This window comes from Ascidiella aspersa, chromosome 1 (assembly GCF_963924565.1).
Source record: "Ascidiella aspersa chromosome 1, kaAscAspe10.2, whole genome shotgun sequence".
In the NCBI taxonomy this organism is placed as follows: Eukaryota; Metazoa; Chordata; class Ascidiacea; order Phlebobranchia; family Ascidiidae; genus Ascidiella; species Ascidiella aspersa.
The window spans coordinates 11,893,375-11,905,139 of NC_139447.1; the positions used below are offsets into that span (position 1 = coordinate 11,893,375).

Here is an 11,765-nt window from a genome sequence, read left to right on the forward strand (position 1 = left end):
TGTTTTTTTAAGATATCAGCAAAAAACAGTTAAACGGTGTGCGAGTCACATTATAGTTGGACTATGTCACAGTGCGCAATTTGCCTATGTTAATAATACAGCTATACATTGAAAAAATTAAAATGCAAATATTTCAAAAATCTGACGTGCTAAAAAAAATGAGGGCATTTTCAGAATCAGTGCCGAAAGCACACTAAAAATCAATTCATCACATCTCCGTTTAAATTTTGCTGTTGACCAGTGTTATTGAATCAACGCAAAATATTTGGCTTAGGGTGCGTTTGGGTGTGGGTGGGTTAAGTATTATTATATTTATTATTTAATAATAATAGGCTACTTGAACCACCCGAACCCAAAACGCTAACCCACACTCTAACTCAAATAATGTGCGTTGTGGTAGAATTCTAGACCAGCGCCTTTTGTTTTCTTAAAGGCAGTTCAAAATAACGTAAAAGTCAATACAAGAACGTACAACTCACATGCCATCAGTTTTAAACATACTAGTTTTTCATCGAAAATTACAATTTAAGCGTTTTGCAAAACAGTAAGCAATTGAATAAACTACAAGATGGATGCAAAATATTAAAAAATATAAATACTAATAATATAGAGTCATCTTTTGATTATTTTGAACTATTGCTTGTCAATTAATAAGATTTTACTTATGCTGGACCAACTAGCCCACGTTACCACACAAGCCTAGATTTCAAATATCCCACATTTTGGACTGCACACTATTTTTTTTGATAAGGTGGAATGTTGTTTATTAATATTTTTTAATATGAAGTGTAAGGACATATTGAAATTTCTTAGGTTTGCTTTCATTGGAAAGAATGATAGATCACGAAAACCGTGTTGTTCTCTGGGTTATTGCACGAACGCACGTGTCACTAGCGAGATACTAAAAAAATCAATCCATGTGGCCTAACTCTGTACGTTCTGTGGGGAAAAAGCGGAGTATACTAGGTTACGCAAGGGGTTAAAAGGAGGCTAGGAAGTGCTATTTATGTTGAGCGCAGTGCTACAAGATGAGGCATTTTTATGTCGACGGATATCTTTCTATATATATTGCATTATTTCAAACACGTGGAGAATCGTACAACATTCACGATATCGTCGCACTGCTACGCATGCATATTCCAATTCACAAATAATAATAATTATTTTAAATAGCATTGTTTGTGGTCGGTGGAATTGCTATTTCGCATCGAGGGTAACCTGCGAAAGGTTTCGGCGTCTTTTCGTAATTCGTAAGCCGCAAACGCTACTCTGAACACATTTCAGCATAAAAAAGTTCAGGGTAACAAAGAACAAGTAGGCCTATATTTGCATAAAAGCATTTACTGCTACAAAGAAGTGAATAGGCTACAGCTATAGTTTACAGCGGATTTTTTTAATTGATTTCACCTGAGCGAACAACACAAGAATCGTGAGAACAGCGGACACGTGATTTTCTGAAATTAATGGCAAGTACCGCAATAAGTGTAGAAAAATTGACGGTTAGATCCGAAATTTGTATTGGAATACGGTGTGCTTTGTTGACAAGTCTGCCAGTTCGTGTTTATTTATTTCAATGTACACATTCGATAATAAGCTAATCTGAATTACGTAATAAGAATATCAAAGCCCATGCAGAAGTAGGTATCATTTTGGACGTTTCGAATAATATTCGAAACGTCCAAAATGATACCTACTTCTGTATGGGCTTTGATATTCTTATTACGTCTTACTACAACCTCCAACCATTATGCTCCAAAGATAATCTGAATTAAATTTTCAACAACTTTACTACGAGAAAATGTGTTAACCTCTTTCAGCTAACTCGCTTATTATGCCGCAGTGAGATGAGTTTTTTTAAAAAAAAAACTGCTAATGACGACAGGTCATGGCGTAACTTCTATTCGCCAAGTTTAAACAATAGGGCCTCTGCCCTTAAGATTCTTAAATCTGACCCTATAACTTAGTTATTCAGTACAGACAGCTGGATGGTAACCCTGTATTCGAACCATCATTCGTTCCACTCACAAGTTTTGGCGCACAAACTGTTTATTTTGCAGCGACTGAGTAGCCTCCAAAGCTGTTTGCCGTCTTATATTTGGTAAGGTATGAAAAGCCATGAAACTTATAATTCTACGGCTTTTGGTGGCGCATGAAAGGTATTTTAAAGCACTAAATTCAACAGAACATACTTAATAGCATTTCACCCTTTAATCGTTTCTCCGAAGTAAATGGTACTAATGCAAACTGAAAACAATATAAAATAAACGCAAACTTTCATAAACGAACAACAGCTTTTCCGATATTTTTTCCGTTCAATATTCCAAAAAAAAGCATTAGGAAGATTTTCGAATCCTTCACTTACCGATTCTCTTAATGTTATCTTTCCCTGTAACAAAATTTAAACAATAGAAATAAAAGTAACATTTATTGTAAGGGAAAGTAATGTCGAGACTGCAATTGACATAGACCTAAACCATAATTTGTACTTACTTATGTATTCCAAAATTAAACGCTTAACATCTGCACAACGCTTTAATCGTGAGGTTGGGCGAAAACAGTTAGACATAGTTCTGTTAAATTGCCGAACAGTTTGGTTTGCTATGTGCAAATACGGCGTTACTCAACAGTTTAGAAATTTATGTTTCCGATCGTAACCTTAAACCTAGGTACAACAAAATAGCCTATGAAGTGCAAAAGAAGGGCAACTGCAGTCCAATTTGTTGGGAATTGGTTATTAGATGTCCATATAATATAAGGTTGGTCTGTAACGCGAAATTTGGTCCGGGGCCAAAACTGATCCGGTCGGAAAAAAGATAAGACTTTTTCCAATCTCTATTAAACATTAGAAATAGAAACAAAAATATATTACTATTAAATAATGTTGTGCATTTTGCGAAAATTAACCTTACTTCTCTTATCCACTGTGAAAGTTGTTTTACAGCCTCTGGAAAGTTCTTTCTAAACCGCCCAACAATGAATCCTTCCATTCGTAGTTGTTTAAAGATAAAAGCAGGTTGAACCACCTTGGCTAAATAAACAACGTTTACAATCTGGTCAATATGCTTCTTAATCAGGCTCAAGGTTTCCTAGTTACAATGTTCCGGAACAGTACTATACAATAATACCGTGATATCTCATAACAAAGCAAAAAAATAAAACGATCAATTTTTCATTAAGCCTTTTATATTGTTATAAAAAAAAGTTTCCTAATTTCAAACAAAAAAAAGTTTCCTAATTTCAAATGCCTTTACGGTTTACACTCAAAGCAAACCTTGGGTTTTGAAACAATGCATTAAGACTCGACGACTCGTTGTCAAAATAATTGTTTAAGACTCCTTACAAGCGAATCATTCTTAAACATCACAGAAAGGCCAGACTTTTCCCTTTATGTAAATGCGTCGAACAAACCTGAAGGAATATCCACTTCGTTGTAGACGCTACTGCTTCCACAGACCGCTATTCTTCCGAAAATGTTCATCGCGTTTATAACGTCAGTTGCCATTTGGCCTCCGACCTTTTAACAGTGATAAAAAAATTCAGTTGTAGCTAAATAAGAATAAACATTAAAAAAAACTTTTCAGTGCGATTTCCTGATAACTTTAATTGTAAAACTAGACTTGTGATTTGTGAAAAAGACTTCACAATCGAAATAGTATGTATGAAACACTGTTGTGTTTGGCTAAACTACAAACCATTTCGTCTTTTAGCAACTTTTTGTGTTATTTGATGAATTATTTGTAATCAAAATATAGTTCTAAATGGAGCTGTCAGTGTTGGATCGCTAAACCTGACTAAAAAGTCCGAAGTAGTTAGGTAGTATACAAGTACACGTATGACGGTATCGGTTATCGACTTGGATCATGAATAGTGAAATAAAACATTATTACATAGCCTCGCCAAACTTACGTTGTCGAAGAAGCAGTCAATCCCGTTTGGCGCTATCCTCGCTATCTCGTCTTTCCACGAGGTGGCGGTCTTATAGTTGAACACAGCGTCAAATCCGATCGACTTAGCGAAAGTGCACTTCTCATCGCTGCCGCAGCACCCAACCACAGTGCAACCCTGTTACGCAAATAAGTGATAGTGTAAGATCAGATGTAGCGACTTATGATTGGTTGCGATCGACTGAAATATTTTTTAAAGACTCGCGATCGAATGGTTCGGTAAAAAAGTCACAACAGCATTAGTAACATTTTGAGCGTAAATTGCATTCGATGGAGGTTAATTTGTTAGTCAAAGAACGCTATACTAGGCTTGTCCAGACAACAATTGGTAATTTTGATGTTCCGCTGGTGTGCGACAGACTGTAATCACTTAATACAAATTCAACGCTATCAAACTGGTGAAATGTGGTAATCGACCGGTCGATCGCCCCTTGGTGTAGATCAGTGCTTCCCAACCTTTTTCGGTTCTCGACCCACCATGTTTTATTTTGGGACCCACAATGAAATATCACCAAACAAATAAAGTTACATACCACCTGCATATTTACGATTGGCGTACCTACTGAAATAGTTAATGCGACACAAAACATCTAATTCAGGGATGTCCAACCCGCGATATTTACGTGCGGCTCATCACTTAATCTCACTTTCAGTAGCCTTTATTTCAAAACAATTGTTTCCACTATCATCAAAACGTGTAGAACGCGCAGTATTTGATGTAGGCCTAATCTTATATTTTTTCCATCTTCGAGTCTAATGTCGTATTTCAATATCCATCGAACGCTTGTGCACCCATAATGTTAAACAAGTTGTGTGTTTTTGCGGACCGTTGTTTTTCTAAAAGTGTGTTTTTGCGGAGCGTTTTAAGCAAATATATCAGCCCAAAAGTGTCGTACCATGACATGATACGGGATGTAAACAATTTTTCGCGCTTCGCGCGATAAGGCCGTGATTCACTTGCATATTTACGCACGAGTTCACTATCGAAAAGCGGGTGTTAACTTATGACGTCATCTTTTTAATTTAACAGGTTTTGCGGCCCACCAAAATTTTTAAAGTGGCAATGCGGCCCATTCTACTAAAAGATTGGTCATCCCTGATTTAATTGTTACGTATTTGTTACATTGTTGCATATAAGTTACGTAATGATAATTTAATGCAAAGATTTCCCAATCTAATGGAAAACTGTAATATTTAGAAATGGGTCGCGACCCACTGGTTGGGAAGCACTGGTGTAGGTGGGAGCTTCGACGATATGGCGCGATAAACAAATGTTAAAAGTTTAGAGTCCAATATAACTTGTAGAAACTTCAATTTTGTACAGACAAAGGAATTTGTAATTTAAAAACTCGGAACAAATGTTGCGTTGTCTAATAATGTCGATAAATCAAGGACATAACTAAAACGGAAAAGAATGCAACACGCATGTATTTCATATTGGGTTGATTATGTTATCTATTTTTCATGCTTGACCGTGGTCTGTGATATTGGATTAAAATTCATCAAAAATTACCCAAATTTGAAATCGAATGTCATTACCGATCTTTACAAATATTATCATTCATTTAAATTTTGCTAAACAAAAATGTAATACATTCACTAGCCGGTAGTAACTTTATAATCATGGTTACAATCGCGGCAATTTCCTATAGGTGCAATTGTCTGGTATGAGAGGACTACATTTGGCAGGGGCGGACATCGTTCGGAAATATAAACCTTAATCTTTGCGATTTGCCCGACGAGGCTGCCAACCGTTCCAGCACATCCATTTACCATCACCGTTTCACCAGCCTTCGGTTTGCAAAGCTCCAGAAAACCGTTGTATGCAGCCTGCCTGTGAATGCAAAACGAGTAGATTCGTCGCAAAATCATAAAACCGATGGATAAATTGCGTATAAATATTAGGATGTAAGCAACACAATATTTAAAACATGAACAATGTTTCAGATGACCGGTCTATTCGGCAGAAAAATAATCCGCGAGCAAACCGGAATAACTTGTATAGATAGGTCACATTCTGTTCGTTTTGACCTCAATCTCAAGACGAAATCGTTAAAAAATATTTTTGGAAAATTTTGGCTTTTACCTAATAATAATAAGGCGACGTTTGTTATACGTCAATCGCCACATCTAAGCTAATCAATTGCGCAGATTATGCGGCACCTTCAAACAATATAATAGAGCGAAAAAAAGTATATACACAAGGATAAATTTAATCGGAATGTGCAAAGTTAACTAAAACTTGAAATTGTCTGACACGTTATTTTAAGTCAAAACCTAAGTATATATCTATAGCACAAGAGAGAGTTAAAAAACGGTCCACTATGACGATTCTTCGTAGGACTGCATTACCTCGTAAATCTTACAAATTAATTAATTGATCGTAAATCTTACAATTAATTGTGTTTAATTTCAGTCGATTGCAATCAAACAAAAGTCAGCCACATCTACACCTAAGCAGATACTTTCTATTGTTATTACCCCGGCATTCCGAGCACACCTAGAGCAATGCTGTTTGGCCTGTCTTCGTCCAGCAGTCCATCGATCCCGTACCAGATCGTGTCTTCACTCACTTTGCACACAGACCTCCAGCCGCCTCTGTGCAGCAGGTAGCTGCCAACCGGGTACTGGGAGTTGTTGCTCTTCAGCACTCTATAGACGCGTAAGTTAAACAGAATCGTATCTATGGTTGTTAATATAACAGACCTGATTTGAAAAATGAATATACAGCAATTACTACAGGCCCACAACCAGTCGTAAAATTAAGCCAGAATAGCGTTCTGTGAAAAAGATTGCTGCCGGCATGACATTCTGTTAAACAGTTTTTACTTATACACCGTACCGGTAAAAAAAGTTTTTTTTCGCCAGGCCGCATGTTTCTTTTTTACCAAACTATTCCGCCATCTTCTTTAATTTACTTAAATTTATATTTTCCATATAGGCAGCCTTCTTTTTCAAAAAAACTTACTTTGCCACTTGATATCCGATCACGTAAGAATTCACCTCTACTTTGAAACATCTGTAAAGTAGTGGTAATTAAACAACGTTTGTTGCGTTATTACCTTAGATTAATATTTTAATATCAAAGGCTTCATGCTTTAAATAACATGCATGAAATGGCCTTTATGCCAATGATTTAATATAATTTGTCATACAAACTTGTTGAAATGCTTACAATTAAAATAAAACCATGTTAATTAAATTATTTATTAGCATGTATATCGGGCAAACCGTCAATGAAAAAATTGTAACTATATTTTGCAGACCACAAGTGACTACAAACATTAATGCAGAGAATTTTTACTAAGTCAGGAATGGAAGAAACACAAGTCATGTACGAAGGGCTAATCAAGTTCTTTATATACCTGATAAAAGGGTCCACACTTATGGCTACCGCCTCAGTTAGAATTTCTGCAACAAAATACATAATTTTTTAACAAGCCAATACAATGTCGTTTAAACCGTTAAAGTAAAACGCAATTTTATTATAGCACAAATTAACCGCTTCAGGCTGGTCAATCGCGTAAATTCAACGATATTTCGAGATTGATTGTGGGCTAGTGTAGCTTGTCAATGCAACTACCAACCCCGGCTTTTCAACGTTTTATGTGACACTACGGCCGTTTTGCGGCACGAATTTTCGCAGGAAACAGCTTTGTATATATGCATCAACTTATTTCGTGTCTGTCGAACCGTCTCACTCCTAGTAGATATGCAAAGGTTTAAGTGTCAATAAGGCCCTTGTTGAATGTCGTTACCTACATGTTGGTGTCATACAACGTCAGTTTTTCCGTGTGCTACATCTTAGCTACAAGTGTATTTAAAGTACATAGAAGCGTTATATAAATGTAAGGTATCAAATATAAAGGCTAAAATCCTAAAAAAGGACCTCTTACTCATGGTAGCGAAGTCGGTCAAAAGTAGCGCTGGTTGCACTGCCTTGCAAAACAGTACTTTATGAACCTTTCTTGTCCCGGGTTAACACATACAAACCTTACAAACGTGCAGTCACCTCCATAGGGTACGAACTTTCAAAAATCCATGGCGTTTTTTTGAAATCAGTACAAAATGCTTACTTGTCAGGAATCACCACTAAAACGTAACAGTATTTGGGAAACCGATTTAGCGCTTCGATTAAAACAATGCGTTGTGTCTCTCGTAATTTTCTTCGTATCCAATGGCAAATGCACTCTCTAAAACGATGAAGGGCAACATATAGTGACGAACAACCCTTTTTACAACAAAGAAATGATCTCTAAACGCTGATAATATCATACGTCCGCGATTATTTATTCGCAATAATGAATGGTAAGCGTTTAAATTGTGCTTGCCGGCAAAGTCGTAACATACCTAAAAATCTGGCGAGCAAAGCAAGCTCTAAATTTTTGTGGTCAACCTGTATTATGTTTTAATTGCCTGCAAGTTTTTCATATCGGCTTCATCGCTGTGGTATCTTTAAAGTACTGAACGACAAATTTGTTTCATGTTGGTTGCGATTGGAAGCTTATGCTTTGGTAATGAGCGACGGATTCTTTTTTTATACACTCGTGTCAATGCTAAACCTAAAATGGCTCAGAGGGCCCGTATTAAATTTTAACTGGCAATTTAAAATGGGTCTAATCAAAATAAGAAAAGGACGTTGAATTTAGCCTATTAAGATATTCGAAGTTATCGAAACCTTGATGGTTGTAGTTTCAGGGTATGCAGATGTATTAACAAAACTCGCGCAAAACGTAAAAATGCATTTACGTTGTTAAAATACATAAAAAAAATATTAGGGTAACGGCCTCGTGACCAGTTTGTAAAAAGGTTGCAGGCTGGATGTTTCACTTTGGCAGGTCGTATCATTTTGCGAGTTAAGCACTTTGTATATATGCGAACGGAAACGGTCCCACACTGTTAGTTTCGCACATTATTTTGATGAACCTAAACTGTGCAACTCGTCTGGCGTATCTTCATTATAATGTTTTCAATGTGGAAATTGCACACTTTACAAGTGCGACTTAGTCAAATTCCAGGGCGTCTAAAACGTTCTGCACACCCACGTTCGGCGCCTATGTTTCTGTGGGGCACGGGTTTAGGTTGTTGAACTTATAATAGTTTATTCAACAGAAGAGCGTTCTAATTGACACTTCCGTTCTGACTCAAACTTCAAGGTGCGTATCTAACCGCCACAAGACGTTCTGGTGATTAGAATTGCATTAGTTGATGAACGAACAACCAGTTTCAAACTATATATCGGCAAAACAAGTTAGCATATAGATGATGCCACTTGCAAATATCCACGCTGTTAACAGCACAAGTCGATAGCTAAGAAGACGTTATGTGGGCCAAGTTAAGATACACTATAGTGAGCCCGTAAATAACTCTGGTGAGTCCCAAATGGAACTCGTTGTGAGTCCCGAAAGGAACTAGTTCTAAATCCAATCCCGATGACTTGTGAAGCGGTAACGAAATGTCAATTAAGATATAACACTGGGGTGCGATAAGCATTGCTTAGACACACAACGCGTATAACTAATAAATCTGCCACGAGGCAGTACATTGCAAATAACATGGAGGTCATCACGTAAGTGCGAAAGCATTGGCCAGCTGACATCACAAAACCCTACAGTTCACCTCCTTCTCCAAGCTCATCACTTAGTTCTTCCTCCGCCAGTTTAAAGTCGGAGTGTTTTGGAAATCCTTCGAATTCCTTGACTTTGTACCAAACTTTTGTTTTTACCATGATATTTTATACACTGGTTGTAAAGCTTTCGCAAAACAACACGCCTGAGAAAAAAAAATCAAAATTTCCAGTGGCACAACACAACACAAGCGTTTTTGTAAATTGTTAAAACGTCTAATCTTCACCAGATTGACCTAATTTCCCTTTGGCTGAAGCCCTACGGAAATTACTCTAAACCAAAACGCAAATGGTCAGTTGATAGTACTCAAAACATTTCAAAGCATAGTAGAGTTGCAGGCCTATGCCTTTGCACCAACTTCCTGCGACAAGCGTAGTCCACAGCAGTTTTTAGAAAGGTTTTTTCGTTACGTTTTGCTTGGCAAATCAGGAGACAATTTCATCACGCAGCAAGATTTTTACCATAAGCTATGATATTATATAAACGTTGTGTTCGAAATTCAAAGTATTGTTTCCAACCTCAACAAACTGTAAAAAAGTATCTGTGGGCAAGGATGAAGCTAACGCCATTTGTAAGGCATAGTGCGGAGTCTGTCGGCCATGTTGACATTGTGGATTTGCTTGCTGTGTGCGAGTGAGTGTGCTTTGATGACATATTAGACGAAATACCCGGCGTTGCCCAGGTTAAATAGGAAATGGCAATCGATTTTATATATATATATATATATAAAGGTATGCATTTATGTGTTAAAAATATATTTAACGTATTAAAAATGTAACAATTGTATTAATCAGGATAAAACTTTTTCTTTGAATTTTAACCCAAAAACGTGTTTGTTTACATCAGGGGTCTGCAACCTTTTTCTAGTCGCGGGCCAAACCAAACTAAGAAAGGTCTCTGCGGGCCGCATAAAGTGATAGGGCTAACTAAGAATTCCGTTATTGAAATGTTAGAACAACTTTGAATCAGACTGGCCTCGGATATTTTTTGTACTTAAAAAACGTGTTTTATTACATTTAAAGAGGCACTAAAGTGTTGACGCAAAGCGCCGAAAAAACGTTTTGTTTGGTTTAAAATTCGAGTCCACACGTCGTCATTAGGGTTCCTCTTTTTCCCGGATTTTTTCACTCCCGGGAAACGGGATTGTAATAGTTCCATTAGAGTTTCGCCGACAGATTTTTGAAAATTTTCATTCGCTTTCTCATGAAGGCCCAAAGGAAATGCGCCAACTATAGTTTCAGAACGTTTTGTTTGGCCACGTATGGCGAAATATATAGTTTATTGGTGCAATATATGCATATCGTGTCAAAGAGCAAAGGTGACTCGTCACAACATTACACTGAACAACATTTAGCACAAAATCCAAGTGGAATAAAATAGTCCCTAATTTTTACTCAATGCAAAGTGAATCGAAAACTTGGATTTTGGTTCATTATGCAGTTTATTTGCAAGCCACAGCCCAGGAACTCAAGACCTGACAAGCATCATGATGACACTAAGTGAAGCAAAGTGGACTCATGATAAGTTATATCATTATTTGGAATCAAACTTGGATCCGGTAACTACAGCCGACATGAACTTTGTGACTTCAACTGTAGAAAAAGCGAAATCAAAAAAGTAATGTAGGACGAAACATTTAGAATAAGTATTACATTAAAACAAACGAAAAATGGCACCGAGGGATGTATTCTTAACACTCTGTCCAACCTAAAGGGCAAGGAAAAGTTTGTTTTATTTATAGATGGAAAGGGTAGCGAACTGAATTGTTTGGCATTCCCTTCTCTTAAGAACGAAAAGTAGGCCAACCTACTAGATCACCTCCATAAGGTTAATTCATGGCAGCATTTTATTTTCGTTTTCTTTGTTAAAAAAATTACGATGTTTTAATGAAATTAAAATGTAGACAAGCGCCAAATTTAAACACTGAAAAATGATTTGAAAAACAACAAATTTAAACAAATTACGAAAAAGAACAAAAAATTAAAAATAGTTCTCGATTAAAACTTGTGCACTTTTTCTGTCAGTTCAGCAACATCATCACTGTGATAAGACGGTGGGCCACTTTTTGGTATATTGGTGTGCTGGACGATCGCTCCATTTTCTGGTAAAAAGCCCACATTGTTGTGAGCCCCACCTGTAAAAATATTAAATTTTAAGTTATATTTTTGGGGTTAAAAGTCATATTTTGAATATG

The 11,765-nt window shown here is 36.7% G+C and overlaps 1 pseudogene; it reads right to left on the minus strand.

Moving 5' to 3' along the window:
* Positions 1-2,274: 2,274 nt before the first annotated feature.
* LOC146167530 (prostaglandin reductase 1-like) lies at positions 2,275-9,672 on the minus strand (annotated as a pseudogene).
* Between the last annotated feature and the right edge of the window lie 2,093 nt (positions 9,673-11,765).